This window comes from Columba livia, chromosome 6 (genome assembly GCF_036013475.1).
Source record: "Columba livia isolate bColLiv1 breed racing homer chromosome 6, bColLiv1.pat.W.v2, whole genome shotgun sequence".
NCBI lineage: Eukaryota > Metazoa > Chordata > Aves > Columbiformes > Columbidae > Columba > Columba livia.
Window position 1 is genome coordinate 10,537,136 of NC_088607.1, and position 24,250 is coordinate 10,561,385.

At 39.0% G+C, this 24,250-nt stretch overlaps 1 long non-coding RNA gene across 4 annotated transcripts in view; it reads left to right on the plus strand.

Moving 5' to 3' along the window:
* The window catches only part of LOC110360711 (uncharacterized), a 150,603-nt gene that overhangs the window by 112,195 nt on the left and 14,158 nt on the right, over nt 1-24,250 (plus strand). For 2 of the 4 annotated variants that reach the window (XR_010473438.1, XR_010473436.1), the window contains 2 exons: nt 1,898-2,021; nt 2,184-2,471. This is a non-coding gene — a long non-coding RNA (uncharacterized LOC110360711). Of the gene's footprint in view, nt 1-1,005; nt 1,113-1,897; nt 2,022-2,183; nt 2,472-24,250 lie in introns of those variants that run through there. The other 2 variants (XR_010473437.1, XR_010473439.1) reach the window with 2 other exon arrangements.

Sequence of the window (24,250 nt, forward strand, 5' to 3'; positions counted from 1 at the left end):
AAAGATCCATGTAAGAGGTGAGACTAGAAGCAAATCCTTGTATTCCAGGTGAGTCAGAACTTAAGGAGATGTGCAAGGAAATGGAGAAGGTTTGGCCTTCCTCAGACCACAAAAGATCTGAAGTACCCGATATCTGCTGTACCTCCAAAAAGTCTGCACTTCATGAAAAATAAAAACCCCCTTGATCTATAGACTTAAGCAAACATCTTAACTAGTGAAAGTCAAGCCCTTCATCTTTTTTTCTGATATAAAACCTGTCTGTTCTTCCTATTCCTTCTGTTACTGTACTTCTGTTTTGGAATTGTCTACTTCACCCTGACTTTACACCTGAAATGTCTAAAAATGTGTTTGCAGTGGTCCCACTCACCTAAAGGTCAGGAGAATCAGATCTGAGGGTAATGAGACCTGCATGGTACTTGTGGTTGGCTTTGCTACAGATTGCAACAAAGTATTCTGATCTGTGGCCACTTGTGGAAGCTGCTATGAAGTGTGTGAAAGAGTTGGAATGAATTGTTACTTTCTTCATAGAAGTGTAGGAGATTCACTGTAAGATCCTGTGAGTTTTTACAGAGCATAGCCCAAATGTAGTTCAATGTGGTCTGCTTGCACATCAGGATGATGAGTGTTTACTCCAGGAGTAGTGTTGGATGTAATGGCAAATATTATAGATCATTTGATTCATCAGAGCTTGAAAATAGTTACAGGGTGGTGTGGAGAGCTCCAGTTCTGAGGCAAACCTTTATGTGCTGTTGGGCACTGAGCACAAGGACATAAGAACATGTCAGTGGTTATTTGGGGTAAGACCAAAATGTAGCTAGCCCAGAAGTCTGAACAAAAAATTGGGCTGAGACCATATTACACCCTTCTCATGTGAGTTCATGTCAAGCACTCAAGTGATCAGTGAAATAGCTGTGAAATGAGTGTGTGAGGAAGAGGTTCTTGATATTTTAGGCAACTGACATTTGGGAATTTAAATGAAAAAATGATGTTCTCTTTTTTGTTCAGTTTCAATAGGTGGTTGAAGGTGGAAGCACATCAGTTTGGGGCACCTTGAATGAATACGGAAAGTGCTTGCAGAAGCTTGGTGAAACTGCATTTATCTGTCCATATCAGTAATGATCTGTTTTACTGGTCCCATAACTTGCTTGGGTTTGCTAGATTAAATTGAACCCTTTAATCTGCTAACTGAGAAGCTAATCATCTGAGATATCAGAGAGGTCTTTCTGGAGTATAAGATTATGTTGTCCTTTTCCTTCACAATACTAGTGTGGAAGAATTTCAGTCTCTCAGGAGAAATGCTGCTTATAAATGTTCATACAAGCCATAGAAGTTTAGATTTGTGTTTATCTTTCCTAGCTTGCCTTCCTTTTTCCCCTCTGCAACTTTTCAAACTTTTGAAATATAAGTCAACAAGAAGAACAACAAAATGGAGTCCTGTAATTGATCGATTCATTTCCAAACTTCTCTGACAGTGTCAAATTTTGCACTTGGTTAGGGGTAAGGAAACTTTATAATCTAGTGATAAAAAATACAGATAAATAGAAAAAGTCTAAATTTAAATTTTAAAAAATATTATAAATGGTGTGCTTTTCAGAACTGTAAAAGAAAGGAAGAATACAGAAAGAACAAAACTTGTGTTATCTGTTATTTCTGAGATTCTCTTTAAAAATCACCAAAATTGCATTTCTCCTGCAAAGAATTTCATTTTTTAGCAAACTTAATTTTGAAACAATCTTTTTGAATGTACACTTTCTAGACCTGTCTGTTTACTGCGATACTTTGATTTTTAGAATGATTGGCTTGTGGTACACTGTCAATGGGAAATGTGGCAGGAATTTTTTGTTGTTGTTGCTGTTTATTTCTGCTACTGGAAAGGAGTTTTTTTTCCTTTATACAGTTTACCTGGGTACTGAATCCTCCACAACACCGTGTGTTCTGCTCTCCAGGAGGGCACAAGGAAGAATCCATGAGCTCATGAACACGGACTGAGGTCACGCAGCAGCTGGGTTGGCTGGATTGTTGTGAGTTCTGTGGGGTTTTGAGGGGAGCGGATGTTGTGGGTTTGTTTGCTTTGGCAGAAGCTGTACAAAGAAAATAACGTTTCTTTGAGGTTAGTGAACGTGGTGAAATGATACTAACAATTCAAAAAATATGTAGCAGTAATTCCTTATTTCTGTAAACAGCTCAACTGGAATGTGTGCCTACATGCCGAACTCCCATTTGGATTCATATGAAAATTAATAGAAAATAAGGCTGTGAGTGGAAATAAGCAGGTTGTCTGTTTGCTTTCTTCCTGGGGAAGAGGCCAATGCTGACTTGCCATCAGGACCATGGCCACTGAAGCCACGGTTACAGTGGAGAAATACGTGGCTCTTATCCATGCTGTCCACGTTCTGTGGATTAATGAGATTTCATGCTCAGCAGTTGTCAAGATACATGTTTTATAGACATTAAACTCACCGTGCAAAACTTCTTATGGTTTCGCGTTGCTTCTCTGTAGGACATGCTGGGGCTTAATTAATACACCAGAGGATGGTTTATTCTTTGCAAAATATGAGCCTGTTAGTGTGAGTAAAAGCTCTGACATCATGCTGATGTGAGTCACATCAGTGAAAGCTGCCTGAGGCTACATTTAACCTTGTGCACTCAAGCTGAAAAACAATTAATAAAATACTCCCAAGCGTTATGTTTTCTCCTCCCTCCAACTCAACATCTTAATTACAAGGGAGTAGGTACAGAGAGAGCTGCTCTGTTTGTAGTCATCTTGTCTTTCTTCGAGACCTTTCTCACTGAAAAATGCTTGTATCTCAGATAAAAATACCAGTAGTGATATCACCAAATTAATCCTGGATCTTATTTAAATAGAAAATCTGTTCTTTAAATTGCAAGCTTTTGGGCATTACTTCTTGCTCTTTATCCAGTGTCTAGCATAAATAGGAACCTGGTCCTGTAGTGCCTTAGGCACTATGGTAAAAAAATACAATAATGATAATTGTATTAATATATCTACTATCTCCATGAGGACTATATTCAGGCAGCATAAAATCTATGCAAGTTCCTATGTCTAGTCGAAGAGAGCCTATCATCTGTAAAAGTGATTTGGAAGGTCCAAGTGACATAAGAGGGAAACACTAGACATAAGAATAGACATGGAGTTGGAATTCTTTTTAGTTTAAGCCATTGCTCTTGCAAGACAAAATATATTCAACGTTAAAATAAAAACTGACAAATTATAATCATGGGGGGAAAGGAAGATGCATCCAAATGCCACCCCCATCTCCCCCCCCATCTAGAGAAATTTTGGTACTTGTAGAGTTGTTAAACTTTAGTGAGTCATCACAAATTCTACACAGGATTGTCAGAAAGCAATGGTTTTTCAGTTTCAATCACCACATTTGGGCTGTCTTAAATATAAAAGTGAAAAAGAGAGGGAAATAAATCAGTATATTCTGAATATAATAGTTCTAATTTTAACAGAGATGGTTACAAACTTCCTATCAAAACCCCCTCCTTTTTTAATTGGACAAAGATACTGTAAAAAAATACCCCACATCTGTTTTTTCATAGTTATTGGTAGAACTGTTCATAAAAATGTACATTGTCATTAATATTTTACTTTGGAGAAAATGTCCTCTGGAATTTAAAAACAAAAAGCTGTTGAAAGGCTGTATTCTACTACTGAAATCATATTGCAGGGCTAGAAAGTAGCTGAGATATTATTTGCTATTTCTAATTAAAAAGCACAGTTGCTGATGACTGAAATCTGCTGATGACTGAAATCTATTGTTCTCCATCAAGCATCTTGTATTTTATAATGTCAGAGTTTGACACTTGGGACATTCATATTTTCTTTCTAGGGTCTCTATCTTGGATCCCCAATTATGAAATCTCACTCTGTGCTTTAAAGACCCAAGATGTTCAAAGTGAGATGTCTGTAACCTTTCATAGATTATCTGGAGCCTTCACCCTAAATCCTTGCGTAAATTAGATTGCTTGACACTTAGATCAAAATATTTCCTTCATGGTTGAATTCTGGGGAGTACAAACAGTATCTCACCAGCAATTTCATCACAGCAAGAGGAGGTGTTAGAAGATGTTAGAATTTGTTGGAAGGATATTAGGATTTGTTAGATGATGTTGTGGTTGATACTAAATAGCACCTATCATTAATGACTGTAAAAATAAGACAGACTATTTCAATATACATGCTGTCTTGCTATGTGATATCAGGAAGAGTGTTTGTGCTGACACAGTTATTAATGTAAAAACAGGAGCAAAATTAGGAATGCAAAGGCTTCACACTAAAACAGAAATTGGAATGAATGCCTGAAATTCAGAGGTGGGACTTCAGGAGACCTATAGTTGGTTTCTGAAGCTGTATTTTTTCCCATGTCCTAGAATCTTCTTTCTGGATAAGTCCCGTAGAATTTCATCCTGATTAGGAATAATGGAATAGCTCAAGGAGTTTAGACATCCCAGAAAAAAATATATATATTCTAAGTTTTAGACATGACATGGCATAAATTCCAGGAATTTGTCTGATGGAGGAAAGCCTGGACTTGAGGTGAGTGTCTTTGATGTGAACACAGTTTCATGCTTGCCCCATTTCTGTATTCTTCTGTAGGCATTTGCTGTTGCCCAGTTTTGCAGCTAGGACCAGTTTGGCCTGATTCTATAGGTTTGTTCTACACTCTTAACACAGAGGGAGGAGGAAATTAAGCCCCCAAAGTCAAGGATTGTTATTCAATACAGTGAACTTAGTGCTCCATTGTTTGCACATCATGACTGGCTTTAGAGAGATCTAGACTGCAAAGAAGGTCTGAGAACGTTACAATTAGACAAAGATGCTGTATGTACATGTTTGGAGAGGTCAGTGAATGTAGTAAGGAGATGCATCAGTCAGCAATCAGCAGAAGAGAGGAGAGAAAGATAGATGAGTTCCAGATTTGTTATCAGAGTAAGAAAAAGGATAGTAAGTGAGCAAGAAAAGTAGTGAAAGAGACAGAGACAAGGACAGTGTACTCATACTAGCACTGGCTTTGTGGGTGGATCTATAGATTTAACTTCATTATTAGGTCATCAGCACTGAAAACAACTGAAGTGTGATTATTTCAGACAGCACCAGTGTGTTTTTAGCTACTGCTAACTCCCAGAGACATCTCCTGGACACTAGGAAAAGTTGTATATCTCTGTGGTTAAAGAAACAAAAAAAAAAAAAAACCAAGCCTGACAAATGCTGAATAACTCATAAGTTATTTGTGGTGGAACAAATAAAAGCAGAGTGATGCCCAAGGGGAATTTGAGTTTTAAGACTGATAGAAGGGAAAGTTGTTGAATACCAAATGCAGCATCACTTAAGAAGTTATACACAGGACTGAGAACTGCCGAACATATATTTAACAGGTCAAAAGAGAAGGATATTTCACCTGCCTCTTCCCTTCAATTACCAAAGAAAACAAATGCAGAAAGAGGTAATTTTTGCATGGTTTAGTATGGGACTGTATTAAGTGTTCCTCATCAGCAAGGAAAACAACTCTGCTTTGATATTTTCATCCCTGTCCCCAGCTCTCTCACCAGCTAGCTAAATGACCCCGGGTAAGGCCACTTCACCTCCCTGTGCTTTCCTGGCCTCACCTGTAAATGCCTGATGGTTAACTCCTCTGCAGCAAAATGCAGAGTTAGAATAAAGCCTTTGCAATATGCAGCAAGGCCTGAGAGCATCGCTTGACACCGAGTGAAGATATGACAGCAGTAGCCTCATACAAGTGTTCCTGCTTCGGCAGGGGGATTGGACTGGATGATATTTTGAGGTCCCTTCCAATCCTTAACGTTCTGCGAAGCCATCGCACTGAGATGACACAGTGGTCAGAGCAGTTCTCTGGGTTCCATGTAGGGATCCCTAAGGGTCCTCAGGGCCCAGCTCCTGCTGAAGGCCACTATGGACTGAGGACTCCACTAACAGCAAGGATTCTGGTTTAAAACTGTCTTTAGGTAGTGACTGTGAAATGGAGCCTCTTGGAAGGGAATAATGCCTGAAATGAGGAAAGCCTGATCCAGAATGAAACTTATTTTGCAGATACATAGTCTTCAGTCTGTGCTGTTCAGTTGACAGTGATTCTGCAAATGATTCCAGACAAATGTGTTGGAAAACATTTGTGTTGCCAATGTGAGAGGCAGGATTCTCTTGACTATAAAAGGAGTGGAGAGAATCAGCTCAAATGTAGATACTTACTGTGTTGGCATGTAAATTTGGTCAAATGAATCCTGACCTTGATGTTTTGAAATAGCAGTGATGATTGTGTGAGGTCTCCAGGCTCCTAAGCTTGGACTTTTTATATACTTGTTGTGGTTTCCATGCACTTAGAGCTGACATTGCTAACCTTTCCTGTGCTCTAGACTGTGCTGGGAGTCTCATGCAAAATAAAATCAGGGTGCCTTTTATAATCACCTGGGGCCAAGAGCTGGAGAAAGTAAAAACCACTTCACTCAGCCAAATGGAGAGACTTAGCACTATAGCGATACTATCTGACAACGTTGAATTTTTCCTTCAGTTTCCTCCTCTGCATCTTCATTGCTTGCCTCCCAAGCTTAATTCAGATGTAATGTTGGAAACAGCCACGTTTGACACTAGCAAATAAAGATGACATGCTGCCTTTTTCCCCTTTTCTTGATTCTGCCTTCCATTGATTTATTAAACCCCTGAGTTTTGATGACAAACTATTTTTCATTGTTTTTCTCTGCAGGGGCATTTATTGCACATAGATCATTGTTGATGTTGATACATGCCTTCTCTGGAGAACAGCGCTTGTGGTTTTTCTTGCTTGTATTTATACTTGTTTACAAGCTATTCTGAAGTAAACAGTACTCATGCCTAAGTTTATTTCATGTGGTTTGGGGGTTGTTTCCCTTTTCCTTTCCCAATTCTTTCTGACTTGTTTTGTCTTTCTGTGGATGGGTGTTGCTTGGGATATGAGTCACAGAAATGAAACAGTACTAGTACATTCTTCAGTGCGCTCAAACAGATCTCACTTAATAGAACAATAAGACATTATGTCGTGTATTGTTCCATGGGCTAATTACCTAATCAGATAATCTCGGGGAAGCAAACTTGTAGCAGACATTAATTATCAATGCATGGTAGCAGATGGCAGTATTTGCAGTGGAGAATAAGCTGATGGTTCAGTGGGTTAATTAAAGATTACACAACTTCATGCCCTCCACTCAAAATGCAGTGCAATAGTAACTTTGGGCTTTTTGAAAAAGGAAAACAATCTTTAGTGTGGCTCTTTAACTGATTAGATTTTCCTGCAAGTAGTAATATAGAACAAAAGGATTAGTCGATTTCCCAAAAATAACTCTAGCGGTCTCCATTTGCCTCAGGAGTGTTCAGTATGGATTTAAAATAATGAGTATGTATTGTAGAGCATATTATAACAGTTCTGGGAATGTGGACTAAGTGTAATTATGTGCTTTTCTTTCCAACTATTGGGCTGTAGAATCCTGCTCCGTCTTGTTTTATCTGTTGGTCACATTAATCTATGTTACTTTTCTTTGCATCTCCCCCCTGAACAATATGAGAACACTGGGGTGTCTTACCTGCTGACTGGAGACAGTGTGGATTATCTTAGCACAGGAAAAAAAAATGGATGCAACTTTCATCTGGCCAAAATCTGAGTAACAACTGTTCTGGCTCAGATCTGAGGGAAGAAAACGCATGGCCAACTTCCACCAGGAGAACCTTCTCTGCTGGGGAGACATTGACCCACTATCCTGGATAATCCTCAAAGGGTTAAGTGCTAATACTGCTCTGCTGTGCTTTGCTCTGGGAACTGTAACTTTCCCCAGGGATGACACACAGAGCTGCAGTGCTTCCCAGGAGCTTCGGGAGGCTGCTAGGAAAGGTCAGCTAGAGAGAGAGGGCATTTGCCAGTGTTGCACAGGCAACTGTGAGTGAAACATCCCTGCAGCTGCAAGGGGGTTCAAGGGGAAGGAATACCAAAGCAGTTTCCAGCACCTGGATGCCAGGAAGAAAGCTATGTGCAAAACAGACTGATAGACATCTAGACTTGCTTGGGCAGCGTGGCTCAGCAGAAGCCAGTATTGAAAGGAAATGGGTCATGGCAAGAAATACCTTACTTCTGTCACAGCCAGATTTGCTGTGACAAATTGGTTAGGAGTGTGAAAGAGAGGCATGCTATCACATGATCTATTCATAAAGGAAGAAAAAGCAATAACTGCTCCGACACTAATGAGGTATAAAATATCTCACCTGACAGCCACCAACACATACAGGTCTTGATTTTTCTCTTGGCAATATGAGCTCAGTCTAGATTTTATTATCTCCTGTCGGCTGTAAACTTTATGGGGGAGACAAAACCAAGACACTAGGCTCCCTCTGTAAGTTATAAATAAGTTTGAAGATGCAACAGTTAAGTTTATTGCCAGTTTTTGAACTTTTGACAGTGAATATCTGATTTGGCAAGCAATAAACTCACAGTACCTGGCACTTCTATGCACACATCTCAGCTTTTTGTCACTGCTGCTTTTGCATATATCACATTTGATATGTAGTACCTTGGCTTTGTGCAAGTCCCAATCCTCCTCCCCAGGTACCAGGGTAGATGAAGAACAACTTTACTGAGGGTTATAATTCACTGCTAGAAAATGTTTGAAAAGACTGGATAATTTTTTTTAAAATTATATCACATTCTTATTTGCATAATCTCAGTACATAAAACCTCGTGTCTGATCAGTGGGAAAGAAATCAGTGTACCCCAGAGTCAAGGAGAATCCCAGAGGTGATTCTCTTCTTATTTAACAATTTTTTTTTTATATTTCATTTTTTTTATTTGCTGTGAAGGCATCCTAGAAATGAAGGATGGACTTTCTTGTGTAACAGAGGGTGTCTGATTTTCCTGTTTGTCTTACCACCTCAAATGGTTTCAATTCATTTGAATTTCTTGACTAATTAGTGGGATTTTAATTTCCAAACCAACTTCAATATAAGAAAAAAAAAAAAGAAAAAAAAAAAAACACAAAAATCCACCCATCATCTGGAGGAGGCATTAAACAAATTTCTCCCTTCTATTTCCCTTGTGGAAGGTTGGAAGCTGTCCTCTGGCATGTGCTACAGTACATGCCTTTTTCCTTGATTCTAGGTATGTGAAGATACCCCATCCTGCATAGGAAGATCTGACTCTATATCTTCTAGCAAGCTTCTGGAAAGTTCAATAGTTCTGTGTGACCGGATGGCCAAAGAAAAGCTTAACATTTAAAAATGATACTTAAAGGACCACGGTCTTGACAGTTTGGTGTCATAGGGGTGGATGGCTTGGAAAATATTCACAGTAAAAGAGAGCAGGAGTTATTACCGTTGTGTGCTGACTCTTCTTTGCATCCATTTCTGGCCAAAGCTGCCTAGCTGTGAGAGCGCTAGTTTGATTAGTTGACTCTACTTTTATTTTCCCATCTTATGACACAGAGCTAGTCCTACAAAATCAATCCCAGCAAGACTTGGTGGCACTTACCTGCTGACTCCCTAGTGTTTCATGACTGCCTTGAGGCTAAAGCTTCCTGGTGTGGCTAAATCAAGTGTTCAGCTTTAATTTTAAAATATTGTTTCTTAGAAGTTCATTCAATATCTTTCTCATAGCTTTCACCAGTCACAAAATGTGTTTCCACAGTAACAAATAGAGCAATGTAATTGCCCATGCACCCTGCCATAAATCCTTCAGACTGTGATTTTAAAAATGTGGATCGCACAAAGGCTTGGACAACTTTTGCTGTTTCAAAGTAAACTTGCAGATTTCAGAGTGTCAGCCAAGAGATTTCCCACTGAGTTTCACTCAGCTGGAGATGTGAAAGTGTCTCTGAGATAATTCACGCTCTGATTTTATTTTTTGTTGCTGTTGTGTTTGTGTCTATCCTTCCTCTTCCCTGTGGTTGTACCAGTGGGTTGGGTACAGTCAGACCCTGGGTAGGACTTGCTGAATTTCTGGCTGTTTGCTGTATATACTTTAGCAAGAGCAGACAACAGTCAAAGAGCAGCTCCTTGCCGATGGGGGAGCCAAGGTGGTGGTGGTCGCTTAGGGAGAAGAAGTGGTTATAGCCTCACCAGGCTCCTCCAGATGTTGGAACCTTCTTCAGTGGTGCATGTTCCTATTTAAAGAGGTGTGCAAGTGACCTCTGTGTATTTGTAAGAGCAACAAGGAAAAACTTTCATCAGTTTTCAAACAGATTTCATTAAAGATTAGGAAATAACATTGGACAGACACCTGAGAAGTTCCCAAGGCTCAAGTTCATTCCCCTCAGCACAATCTCTATGTGAACTTCACCATCGCCCCCATTTCAGGTAGCTGTTTCTCTGCCCTTCTTCTATGGAGCTCTAACTGTGAAGAGTCCACAGCCTTCTTAAGTGATTTATTACCAAAGTTACCTATAAGTAAAAACAAGGTAAGAGTCTTTTTCCTTGCTCACATCTAACATAAATCTCCTTCCTGTAATTGAATTAGTAATTTCATTGACAAAATAATGTGTGTATTTGTGGTAAGGAAGAGTGTATGATGCTTCCAGAAAGCTGAATAAAACTTGGGCAGTTCAGAATCATCTTCCACAAGGCCCATCTCAACCTTCGCTGTTGAGCTCCTGCAGCAAACCAGTTAAGACAAGTGATGCTCAGCTGGGAATCCACTGCATCCCTGCCAAGCAGTTGTGTGTCATTCTGGCAGCACAGAGGCACAAGACAGTTATTTGTCCAGTTTCAAAGGCAGGTATAATCTGGCTTAGAGTTGACTATAGGGTAGCTCAATGTTCCAGCCTCCGTCCTTATTAGGTATCTCTCTGTTATACCAGGCTGCTTCATCAGCCTGTCCCTTGAACCATATTTCTGTGTGATGGGAGATGAAGAGGCTGAGAAAAGATGCTCCATATAAGGATTTGATATCAGTGTGATAATATATAAGGGAACAGCATTAAGTCTAATTTTTAGTATATTAACCTGTCTCCTGCCCTGATTACTAAAATCCTGTCTGGATCAGTAGAAGTGTTGATATCAAACAGCTACATGAAAAGCACATAGAGTAAAAAGAACAAGAAATATATGCTGGTAATCCATTTAAATGTAAATAGCTGGTTATTTGACCTATGATGGGAAAGCTGAGTTTGATACTGAATGTATTTCATAGATCAAGCTGTAAACAGCAGTAGTTTAAAAAAAATATGTGCATATGCTTCCTTTCAAAGTTAAACTCAATAAGTTTCAGCTTCTGCAAAGAGAAATAAGACTGCTTCTTATTAGATTGAACTAAGGCACAACACTTCAGTATGTGCAAGTGTTATCACTGTTTGAACCCACAGAATATTTTTTATTCTTTCAAATAAAACTAATCTCAGAACAGAGCTGTAAAAAGGATGACTGGTTCATTTAATTGATTAATGAACTCTTTAAAGTAGTGCTACCAAGCAGAAGTACTCAATAGTCATGAGCTGAACTTAAAAATCACAAGGTTGTTGTTATTGTTCTTTTGAAAAATATATATAGATATAATTTTGTATTTGTCTTTTGGGTTGTTTCCTGAGTCTTTTTGTTTTGTTTTTTTAATAATTATCCTTCACAACCCTAGAAAGTAGAATTTATTTTTCAGGGTGAAATTACTTCATAGTCAGCTGGTTCCAAGCACTGCAGCTTTAAGGAAAAAAAATGATTAAATAGTCTGGCTTCAAATAAAAATTCCATGAAAATTGTTTTCACTGGACTCTTCAGATGGCCTCAGAAACTATATGTTCAAGATCTCATTTCAGAGACATTTAAATCTCGTTTGACTAATTATATATAACAACTAGCTCATAGTCTATCTCTGGATGATCAGTAACTGAAATTTGAGGTAGTGTCTGTTTAGAGTAACTTGCCTCTAAACAAACAAACCAAAAGGTTGTGACTTAGCCTAGATAACCTCTAAACTAATTCTAGATCGGGAACTTTTGTTCTTGTGAGTACTTGGAGTTAATTTTGACTGTAGTGAAGCTGGATTTGGGAGAGGCACTAGCTACATAACAGTTAGCAGCGATCTTGCATGTGTCTGACAGAAATGTTTCTGACCTCCCTCGGATGTTCTGTCTATGATGACATTGTCTGTTCCCTGCAAAAGATCCTCCGGGCTCAGCTTGTGAAGCACTTTTACACTGAAATTTGGATTCATCTTCTGTCTTAGGGACAGAGATTTTCCAAATTTAGACTGTCTGAACTCCCTCTTTGAGTGCAGTCTGGAAGATTATTACTGTGTGCTCAGCCAAATTTAGGGGCATCTTTCTCCATCACAGACCCAACTACAAGCTTCTTACCATCATTTTAAAGTCTGTTACTTTTTCTAGCCTCCAGCAAGATGAGGTTGCTGCTGAGGAGTGGCAGCAACAAGCCTTACTTACCATTTCAACAAGTCTGTCTTTGCAAAGAATAAATTCACACAAGAATTTCACTTGAGTATAGGAGTACACAAGCACACCTGGCCAAGATAATTAGAATGTAATTCTTTTGCCATAGCTCTGTTTTTATGTTATAAAATGGGAAGCTGGATACCAGAGAAAAGGATTCAATGCAAGTAGTTTCTACTACTACAAATAAAACTTGCCAGCAAGAAGTGTTCCTGAGGCTCTCCTGGCAGCTGACTGTTTTTACACTGTGTTTACAGTGTAGATACACAGACACCTTACAGTTTATAAACAAAATAAAATGGTAAAACATTCTTAGCAATCTAACGTCATTTTCTGTACCCTTGGTGATAACACGAATATAAATTTGTATTTTTATTGGTTCATTATCTAAAGATCATCTGAAGTCTTCATGGCAGACTGTGAAATGTTCTTCTTGAAAACAGACCTCTTTCAGAACATTTTGTATATTGTTCATCTCTTTGTTAGTTTTAAATAGATTGGTTTGGAAATAGAGTTTTTTAACAAGGTAATTAATGACCTGGTATAAATTACAGTGGCTGAAAAATCACTGCAGGAACATTATTTGTAAAATTCACATGGTCTTGAAGGTAATGGGCTTGGACCCTGGACGATGGAATATATGACAGAAATCATCACCAAGGAGTTCATGTATGATTCTTGATCACATGGGTCTGGAATTCTTCTGCCAAAACATCTTTGAGTCCTCTGCATTCTTACCGTGATTATGGAATATTTCATCTATGCTTATCAAATGAACCATGCTCCCACTTGCAGTGGCCACAGCCCTATTTCCAAGGGCAGATGGTAAGTTTGGTTAGGAAAGCAGCATTATTCACCTTGCTGAGCAGCTCATGGTGAGGTCTCTGCAACCCTGGTTAGTCTGCTTCTGCTACACAAGTTATAATAATTGCTTGGCTTGGCTATATCTATCTTTTACTGCTGTCTGCAGTGGAGTGCGTAATTTTCAGGGCTGGATGCTCTCTGGGTAAGACTGAGTCTATCATGTTAAACAGCAGTATCCACTCAGCTGTGTGCCAGCTGGTGTGAACTGTGGGAATAAAGTTCTGTCGGCAAATCTCTCTATCTCTGATCCCTCTGCCTGCTATGAAGTCATCTTTTTGGTTATCTTGCTATATGCCTTGTTTTCTGATGTATCTTTTAAGTGATGCTTTATAACTGTCTATCTCTACATATTATGAGTTATAAACACTGACATATGCCAACCTGTCAGTTTCTTCCAGCTAACTATTTAAGACAAAACTTGCTCTCCTGAAATGCTTAGTGCAGCAAGAGTAGAACTTTTGGATATTAAAGAATGAAGTTGTCCAAGGGTATACATAAGCCTATTGAATCTATTTGTGTTGACAGCTCTGGAGCTACACAGACACGCACCAGCTGAGCATCCAGACGACAGTGGTGGTTGTAGTAAAACTGGCTATCAAAAAATGACAATTATTGAACCCAAACAGCAGGAAGAAGACAAAGCTGACAGCATAGAAAACAGAACACATTTGTGACTCAGGGAAGTCACCTGAAAAAAATTTTGTCCTTATAATTAAGCTTGCAATAAGGTAGGATGGGACTTAAATATTGTCTTTTGTTGAAGTGAGTGTGTTTTTGTGAAAGGAGAAAACTCTGGGTCAGAAAGTTTTTCTTGCTTTTATCTAAAACTTTTTATGGGATCAACTGCCAAACAGTATATCATTATTCCTATTGTCTTGCCCAGAGTTTCCACTCCTCAGGAAAGGTGCTTTCCCTCCCTCTGTCCTCTAAAGCATCTCTGATACACTTTTCCTAGGAGCTTCCTACCAGAATAACTCTGAAGTCTTAATAACATCTGAAGTTTGAATGGGTACACAGGATGTTTCAGTAGTGAGTCTTTTTAAGGTGAAAGAGCAGAACTGCTGCGTTGCATCTTCAGGAAATATATTGCAAGCTTAGTCATTGCAAATGCCAAATTAGAATGAAACTGTGGATTTCAGAATGGATTTTTTTACATAATTATGATTCAGAGTAGCACATTGCTCTCTAAGCAAAGAAAAGAAGTTGACAGAACATGAAGAGCTTTGATAACTAATGACTTAATCACAGGGTTTTGACTGGCTTTTTTTATTAATGCAGGCATTATGACTGGGCAGATTGGTAGGCATTTCTTCAGCCTTTGATTTGCATGAGTAACTCTTGTTAGCCCTGACACCTTTTGAACTTTCAATCCAAATGTTAATTTTGGAAAGGAGAGAGTGGAAGGAGGAGGGACAAAAGGAGAAAGGAAGAGACAAATATTTCTTCATGCACAGAGCTGTGCAGCGTCAGCCCCTTGCGCTGAGCATACAAGTGTCCCATGGGCATACAAATGCACTATCCCCATATATATTATGCCACATACAATAACACTTAATAGCTCACTGTGCCTGGTGCTTGTGTGTTCCTTTATCCAGGTAAAATTGCCTACAGAAGTAATGACTACAGACAAAAAAATGCACCTAATTTGCAGTAACCAGACTCAGCAATCCACTATGTTTAGTCAGTGCAGCTCAGTGTGACAGAACCCTTAACCTGTTCCTCACCCATGGATGTCTGTCTCATTTCTAGGCTGTGCTGGTACATGTATAAGTATGGGAGAAAACTTTGCCTGTGAACACTGAGGCAAGAAAGACACAGAGCACTTCAGCCTTTCCTGTGTTATCCATCACTATGCTGTCTCCCTGCCCAGCAGCAGACCCAACTGCTTCCAGTTCTTTTGAAACTGTCGTATATGTTTAATCCTTTTGTACTGCTCTGGATGTTGTGTGGTAGTTTTTCTCAGGCTAGGCTTTGTACTTCTTTTCATCCCTGTTAAAACATCACTTTTGTATTCCTGTTACATACCTTTTTCTGTCCCCACTTCTTGAGTCTTCTTCTGTTTCTTATTAAGAAGCCCTTCACTTGGTCAAGCAGGCATTCTGCAGACATTCCCAGTCTTCCTGCAGAATAAAATGGTTTGTTCTTGAGCAATTTGTAATTTTTCTGTAGAAGTCAGCCAACAAACCTTTCCCTCCAATGCCTGTTTCACACTTGGTTTATTTTGAGACAATAAACAGACATGTGGAAATTGTGGACAGCTTTTAGGGGTTTGGCGAGATAGTTTCTTCATTGTACGTGTGTACTTCATTTTGTTTCCTTCAAATTGACCCCTGAGTTTTTGCTTCGTGTGTCTTTGTGTAAAACAATGTGTGAACACATCTGGTTATCATTCATGGCTGTTAAAGGAATTCATTTGAATTGAATTTGATCAGGTTGAGTTATTTAAAATCTGTTTACAAAGAAAAAGATACTGTACAAGTGTTTATGTCTCCAAGTTTCATAGCCTAGCTTAAACACGTATCAGATAAGCCAGGCGAACAGATGTATGCAGAAACTGCATGTATGTCATTTTGCCAGTCCCTAAGGAGAGGAAAACTGAAGGTGGAATCTCTGATGTATCTGTTCAGGTCTGTTGATGCTGTTCATTCACCTGTTATTAAGTGTTCATATCACAACCAAGTACCTTATTTTTGCTACGCAGAGGCTTCAGTCTAACGGCTGTGAGTCACAGGACCTGGTACCATTCCTCATTAACTCCTTCAGTAGTATGAATCCACTTTCATTTGTTGTTGTAATGGATTGTTTCAGCCCCCTCTTTCGTGTGTTTTTTTGACAGTCTTTTTTTACTAATTCCCAAAATTGCAAAAAACACAGTATCATTAGAAATACTTGCATTTTATACACAACTCCCCTTCCTAAATTAATTGCTGCCAATTTGTAGTTCATACAAAATCTGTGTTGTTAAAGTAATTGTACACTGTCTTTTACAACTTGTTTTTAAAAGCAAACTTCACAGAATTATTGGTGCACTAGCATGCTCAGACATGGTGAGCAGACCTCTGAGACTGGACTAGAGCATCATGGCCTGGATGAAATCTTTGGAGGCTAGAATAATGGAATATGGAGTTTCTAGAGAACATGTGGTGTGTAAATTGCCTTTTATCAGCCTTATAGATTGATCAAATGTGGGCAGATTTTTCACAGGAATGCCCAAATACATTGAAAAGAGTTTATGCCGTTCCCAAATTTAAATGCTATCTCCAGAGGGTGGGGGAAAAGGCATTGTTCAGAGAAATGGAGACCAGGATTCTTCACAATCAAACCAGTGTAATACATTTTCCCTTCACTGTGATTCCAGCAATGACACAATAATAATTTTGGTTTGTTACCCCCAGTCTGTCAGTCTTGGATGGTCAGGCAGAAAGACATAATGTGTACACCTTTATCTCCAAACGGTGGCCAAAATTCTGAATAACTGCTAAAGAGGAATGGGTGTCCACAGCAAATTCAGTCTCCATGCTGTCAGCTGTGTTTGCAGTGGGTGTAACTTTGTACCAGGTAATTAAAGGACACTTATCTCCTATGTCCTCAGTTAGGGTATTATGCAAGTCAGGGTAGCACACAACTGTCAAGAGATCTGACTAGAAGGTTAAATCATAGGCTGGATGTAGAAAATCAGGGCTAAAATGTTATGGAAACACAGGCTTCAGTCATTTATATTTCACTGCCGCAGGAATTGCATGAAAATTCTTTTGGCTTCTAATCTGTTGATGTCCCTTTTTAATTAATAAGGTACTATCCTCTTTTAGATCTCTTTCTTCAGGGTCACTTTCCCATGTAATAAGAAGGATGAATCAACTGAGACTGAGTTGAAGAAGACATGGCACAATGCCTAGCTAAAGCAAATAAATATTGCTTTAAAGGTCAGTAGTATCTGAGAGGTTTATATGAGATTTAAGAAGGGATTTGAGGATATTTGTATAATAGAAAATACTGAATTTGTTGAAATTTCACCTGCTTCAAGAATGAGTCGAGATCAACACATATTCCGTTTGAAAATTAATTTGATAAATTTTGCTGTGTAACTCTGGAATTAGATCTATTTATGTCACTGAGTCCTTTTTCAGCACAGGCAGCCAGTTGGTAGATGCCTGGTATGCAGGACACTAGAGAGGCTGTCTGCACATCATCGTACATGTTGGGCCGCAGAACAGTTTGGTAGGTTTGCATCAGTCTTTCTCACAGTGGCATCACATCAGCACTCATAGTCATTCTCTGATTGACCTGCCTGTCAAGGCAGATTCACATCACTGAGGCTTTCAGGTAAAAAGTCTCATTTTGTAACAAAATTACAGCCAATCTTGAGGCACCTTGCCTTCAATTTCACATTCTAGTTCTTTCTACAAGCTGATGTGGAAATGATCCAAAGCTTGATTTTGACAGTCTAAACAACCAAAGATTTTCTTATGCTCCAGAGGTACTTTTTGCTTTGTTTTTTGTTTTAAAATTTCATTTGCAGAAATAGTATCATTTCTGGTGAAAGGGAAAACAAAATATGAAATTAGGCAAAATTTGATCAAGCTTTTGGCAGGCTTTCAGTGTGTAAAAATTGTCATGTATTTTCTCCTATGTTCTTATATGGGAGAAAGAAGAGTTTTGAAGACTGATAAGTTGTCTTTGGGTGAGAAAATGCTTCCGCTCTGGTAATGTATTGCATGGTGACCAGGGGAGGCAGAATAAATTATTAGGAAGGTGATATTTTCCAGATGGTTTTGACATATAATGTGAAAACTGCACCTCTCTATGCACAAGAGAAACATTGGCGTTGTCATGGATTCTGTATGTTCAAGGGCAGTACAGACTACTGACAATTTGCATGTGCAAACTTTTCTGTTGTGTTGTTTTGCCCTCATACATATGGCAAGACTACTCTTGGTCTTGGTTATAGCCACTGTCTTTTGCAACAATGTGAGTCACTCACTCTTCTTCAGTCCAGTCTCTCAAATATTTGCCAACTTCCTTGCAGCAATCAGCTCACTTGCTATTGCCTGGTCAGAATGTGATGCCTCAATTGGTCCAATCTGTTGTCATCCTAAAGACCTGACCCTAGCTGCGAGGAAAAAAACAAAAAAGAATAAGTCCACTGCTTTGAACTGAATAAAGTAGATCTGTTTTGAAATTTCTAATTCAGACTTTTTAGCAGAATCTATCATGATTTTGAATTCTCTCCAAGCCTCCAGCAGCTTCAAAGAGTGTCAGGTACATGCAGTACTACTGCTATGCAACTCAATGTACAGTATAACATGTCTGAGAGGAATATTGATTTTTCACGGAACATGAAAAACAGAAAAATAGAAAAACACTTTAGCATGACCTCGGCCTTTTGCAGGAATAACCTGGTGTTTATGTCTCAGCTTACTTTCGTCACACTTGTCTGACAGTCTTTGTGGAGCTTTTCTCAAGACAGTAATATGAGATGCAATATAGAAGTGATTTAGCATCTCTCTGTAGATTTAGGTTGCTATTTCATTTTCATGTGAGATTTTTCCCTAGGTGAGCTGAGATGCATTCTGGTGCATTGCGGGATAGTTTAGCCTCATCTGAAACTCACTTTAACATCACACAATCAAATGTTTGTCTCCCACTTCAATGCTGTTTGTTTTGACATCCTACTTAAGAGATTGTGGGAAAAGAGGAAAACGGGCAGGAAGAGAGGCCTGAAGAAAGCATGCCTAATTAGAATGAATACTTAGCAAAGGGCTTGAGTATTGCCATCACTAGGTACCTCAGGCTGCAGTTTGGTGAGGGCAGCTGCAATCCCACCCTGTCCACACTTTTGAACCTACTGGAAGTCATGGCAGCAAAATCTGGGTGTTGGACTGCAGGAAAGACACAAACTGCATGAAGTCCAACAAGAGCAAGTGTCAGATTTTGCACCTGGGACATGGCAACCCTGGCTGTACATACAGATTGTGGGACAAGAAGCTGGAAAGCATCTCTGTGGAGAAGGATCTGGGGGTTCTGGTCGATGGCAGGTTGAACATGAGCCAACTGTGTCCACAGAATTGCCAGCTGGGTGAGGGGTGTGATTGTTCCACTCTACTCTGCACTGATTTGTCATTACCTGGAACACTGTGTGCAGTTCTGGGCACCACAGTATAAAAAAGATATTAAGCTGCTAGAGAGTGTCCAGAAGAGAGCTACAGAGTTGGTGAAGAGTTTGGAGAAGAAGTCATATGAGGAGTGGCTAAAGTGGTTTATTCAGCCTGGAGGAGACTGAGGGGAGAGCTCATCATGGTTACAGTTTCCTCACAAGGGAAGAAGAAGGGGGAAGTGCTGAACTCTTCTCTTTAGCAACCGATGACAGAACCTGAAGGACCGGCAGGAATATGTACCAGGGGAGGTTCAGGTTGGACATTAGGAAAAGGTCTTCACCCAGCGGGTGCTGGAGCACTGGAACAGGCTCGCCAGGGAGGTATCACATCCCCAACCCTGACAGCGTTCAAGAAGAAACTGGACAATGCCCTCAAACACATGGTGTGAGCTGTGAGGTTGTCACATATAGGGATAGGAGTTGGACTCAATGATACTTGTGGGTCCCTTTCAACTCAGGGCATTCTGCGATTCTGTGAAGGCTGCCTTACTACTTCAGAAAGCTGACATGAGAAAAGGAAAATGTCTAGACAGCTCAGATGTCTGAAATATGATTGTAAAGAACTGGTTCTTTATTTGAAATAATGAAAAATTGTTTTTCTTGGTTAGAGTTTGGAATAAGTCTTTGTAGTGTCTTTTCTATCTAATGGAACATCAGCACTACTAAAAAAACCTCAGTTGCATTATTTTCAAAGATGGTTTCCATAAATTAGCCTGCTAAACTCATAGTTGGAAATGTAATCAACAGACTGCCACATTTTTTGATACAGAAAAGCAGCCACAAATGCTATAGATGACAGTAAATGATGCTGCTGAGTCTTGGAGACCCTTCCAATGTTATTGAAGGTTAATTACGTTATTGTCTCCACTCAGTTGTCCAGTTATTGTCATGATGGATGAAATGTGTGTTTTAGAACTTTGTGCTATAGTATTGAAGGGATGAAGTACAGACAAGCATCCCACAGGGGTCCCCTAGTAAGTCAGAAAGGATGGCAGAGGGTTGTAAGAACAGAACCTCTGTGGGTGCTGAGGGAGCATTTATATGCCTGGTTGAGGTACCTTTCAGCTTCTGTTCTCTTCATATCATTGGAAACTGTAACATAAAACAGTACTGTAGCATATAAAGGAGTAGAACTTTGTTTAAGTTTGAGTAAGATAGGCTTTAACATTAAGGTCTGGGATATTATATTGATTTTTCTGTATGGAATTAATAGAGAATATATTTCTTCATGTAGACCTGTCTCTGGAGACCATGGTTGTGGAAGACTAGTTAAATTAATGAAGGAAAGAGTATAAATCTGATGATGAATCCTTTTTGGATGCTAAATCAATAACTCTGGTTGTGCAGATTAAATGCATTGCATCACTTAGTCTTTATTTTGCAGCATAACGAGAGTGTAAATAAAGAAATGAAAACTAAAATATAAAAGCTTCCTGTAAAAGTTTCAAAATGAAATATGTCTTTTTTCAAGGTTGGATGTGGAGCACAGACTTAACACTTTATGTTGATCAAGATTAAAAAAAAAAAAAAGTACAATTGCGAACTATTTATAAAGTAGGCTTAAAATTAAAGATGGAAAGATAGACATAATCAAGCATTAAATCTGCTGGTACCACCTTGCCGCTTGGCTTAGGTCCTGCTGATAAATCAATGGCAATCCCTGAACTAAACAGAAATGTGAGCTGAGTGGAAGATGGAAAAACCACTTCTGAGATTTTTTTATTTTTTTTTTTTTTTAATTTAATGCTGAAACCGACAGTACAAATGGGTAGAAATAAATAACCTTCTCCACCCTTTTTGTCCTCCTTGCAAGTTTTTGAGACCGCAGCATCCATCAGAGTATCACTGAGCCTTTATTTCTTTGACCTTCAGAGAAACCCTGACCAAACTGTGCCACAAAACAATTAATGTTTCTCACCTGGAGGATTACTTATCTTTCCACTGCTGCATGCCTCTGAGCGTGTGCTTTTTCTCGAGTTTGCTTTCTTTCTTCCTTCTTTGCCTTTTATGAAAGAAAAGAATCTAGTTTGAACTAAAAAGAGTGTGTCATGGGCTGTGCTGCTCTTAACCTGTGACCAGGAGGCAGCTATGTTTTAAATACTCTGTCAGCAATGTAGGTTTATGCAGTTCCAAGCAGATGATAAGGATGTGTACTGAACACCTTTCTCACTTCCATAGACACTTTATGCTACATTCTGCAGAAACAGAAGTGGCACATTTGTCTTTGATATTCTTTCTTCCTCACACTCTTTGTCTTATTTTATTTCCAAGAAAACGTATTCATACACATGAGAGAGATCAACAGCAGCAGGCTCAGCGGCTCATTTTGGCTAATATTGTTTGGAAAGAGGACAATTAATGCCATCTTCATTACCAACAGAAAAGACATTAAAAGAAGTGGTAGCATCACAAAAAAAATCTCTATACAAAAAGAGAGAGAAAGGAATGGCTAGTGTTAAAATGAAAGCTTTCCTTATTACTCTAAGTTTAAATGTTGTAACTATCAGGGGTTGTGCTGGTTTGCCAGGGATGGTTTTTCTGTTGCTTTAAATAGAAAGCTATTAAAAGAACCACTTGCCATGGAACTAAGCTGACCAAGATTTCAACTCAAAGCATTCAACCTTACTTAAAGGATGAGATATTTGATCCACCTCTTTTGATCCTTTGCGGTTTTTTGTTCTACTAAAATTAATGCTATAATTGACTTCACTGGATTAAAATGGGAATTCGAGGGTTTAACCCTGTTTAAACTGGTTTTGTAGTCTCAGCTGGATGCCCACACTTTGGAACATTCCCTAACCATAAAGCGGGATCTTATCTTCAGAAGAGGAAATTTTCTCTTGCAACTACTGTGACTATTTTTAAGCAGTACCAATACGGCATCTAAAACAGCCATCTGGATTTCCTCAACGGCCTGGGTAACTGCTGTTTAACCAAAATTACCCCCAAGTTAAGGAAATTTTAAGAGCAATGCAGTAACACAGCAGAGTTATGTGATACCATTACTCAAAAGCTCTCTTTAGCTCCAGCTTAATGAAACACCAGCAGAGTCTAAAAGATTATTTGCAGAAGGGCATCATCTGGTCCCTGAAATTTGAAGCCAACAGCAACAGGCCCGGATTTGTTAAGTCTTCCCAATAATTCCCATTGCTGAAAATCTATTCCAAGGACTGTTGCCATCCGTGGGAACTTATCAGTGAGCTTTTCCTTGAGTTTTATAAATAAAGATCATTAATCTTTAGCTAACATACAAATCACATATTCAAGAGCTATTATTAAAGCTGATGAGACTTGAAGATGAAGGACGCAAAATTAAAAAGCTTTGTACTGATTTTTTAATCATTGACATAGCAGCTTTGACATGCTCTCAACAGTGCCTGCAATGCTTTCATTTCTTGTCTCCTTCCTTTGTATTTTGACTTCTCTAGTTAAAAATAACCACTGTGCAAAGATTTCAACCCTGTATTTCTTCTTTCTTTGAACATGTCAGGTTGTGACAGATGTGTATGTTTCTAATCTGAGTCTTGAGGATGCGGAAGTTTGACGTAAATGGCCTTAATTACATGCATCATGTTTGGATAGCAAACTCTTTGACAAAGTAAAGCTCTCCCAGCTTGTTTTTATCGCATAGGCAGACAGACTGGGAGAAACCAAACCTTCCAGCTCTCCTGAGGGGTGTTACAGACACTGAATGACCACTGAATTCAGATGTAGTTATCATTGGGTGTTCAGCTGGAAGCTGCCAGTTATTTTGAACACAGTGTACTATGCTACTGTACTGGTTGCAGGTGTCCACCCTATTTCTACTGTACGAAATGCACATCTTTTACATGTGTGTCAGCTTAACAATTCTTCTGATAGTAATCGTGACTCTCCTTCAGATCAGCAGGTAAGAACTGCTTTTGGCCAGGGAGCTCTTTGTATGTGGAAATGCCATGCAGCACGCAGGGAGTTAGTGGTTTTGGAAGTACCAAATCCACATGCCTGTCTGTTATTAATGTTTTTTGTCCACTGTTAAATGTAAGCTCAGTCTGTATTTGAACTAATATGGGGGAATCCTTGGGTTGTTTGCTCACTTCTTGGGCAGTGTGACAGTCAGTGCTTTGCTCTTATTTGGCTTCTGATCAGTTGAAGTTATGGTTCTGGTGGAACACCTAGTTATTGAGGCTGGCTATGAAGAGTGACTACATGTTCTGGAGAACCTTAGTGCTACCTGTTTTTCCATGAAAATGGAAACCTTTTTTCTTATCATGACTGAAATTCTGGGTTCTTCCCAAGATTAGGAATGAAAATGGGAAAAAAAAATCATGTGAGTTAATCCTTTTTGTAGTTGTGTTGCCTGCATGTACCAGATGGATCTTGTTTTTCCAGAGCACAGTCTGCAGAGAGCTAAGATTTGGGAACCTTATTGAGTGAAACAGACAAGCACGATGCAAAGAGCCAAGAAGTCTAAAATCAAAATAGCTTAGTATATTTTGCTTAAAAAAAATCAAGTTTTAAATTTCCACCAACATTTTTTTCATTGAAAGATCAGATTAATATCTTGGAATTTACAAGATCTTGGTTTAATTTTTTCCTGTGAAGACTCCATTTTCAAATTCTCTGTAACGAAAATCTATAAAACACTCTCAAAATACAGAACATTATTCAGATATGAGATTTCATTAACGAACACCTGAAGGCCCACACATATTATCGTCTCTTCTTGGGTCAGACACGTGCTTTTGAAGCAAATTTCACTTACCATACTTTAGTTTGCGTTGCAGAGCAATTTCAGGAGATGCAAAACGTTTGTGAGATTGC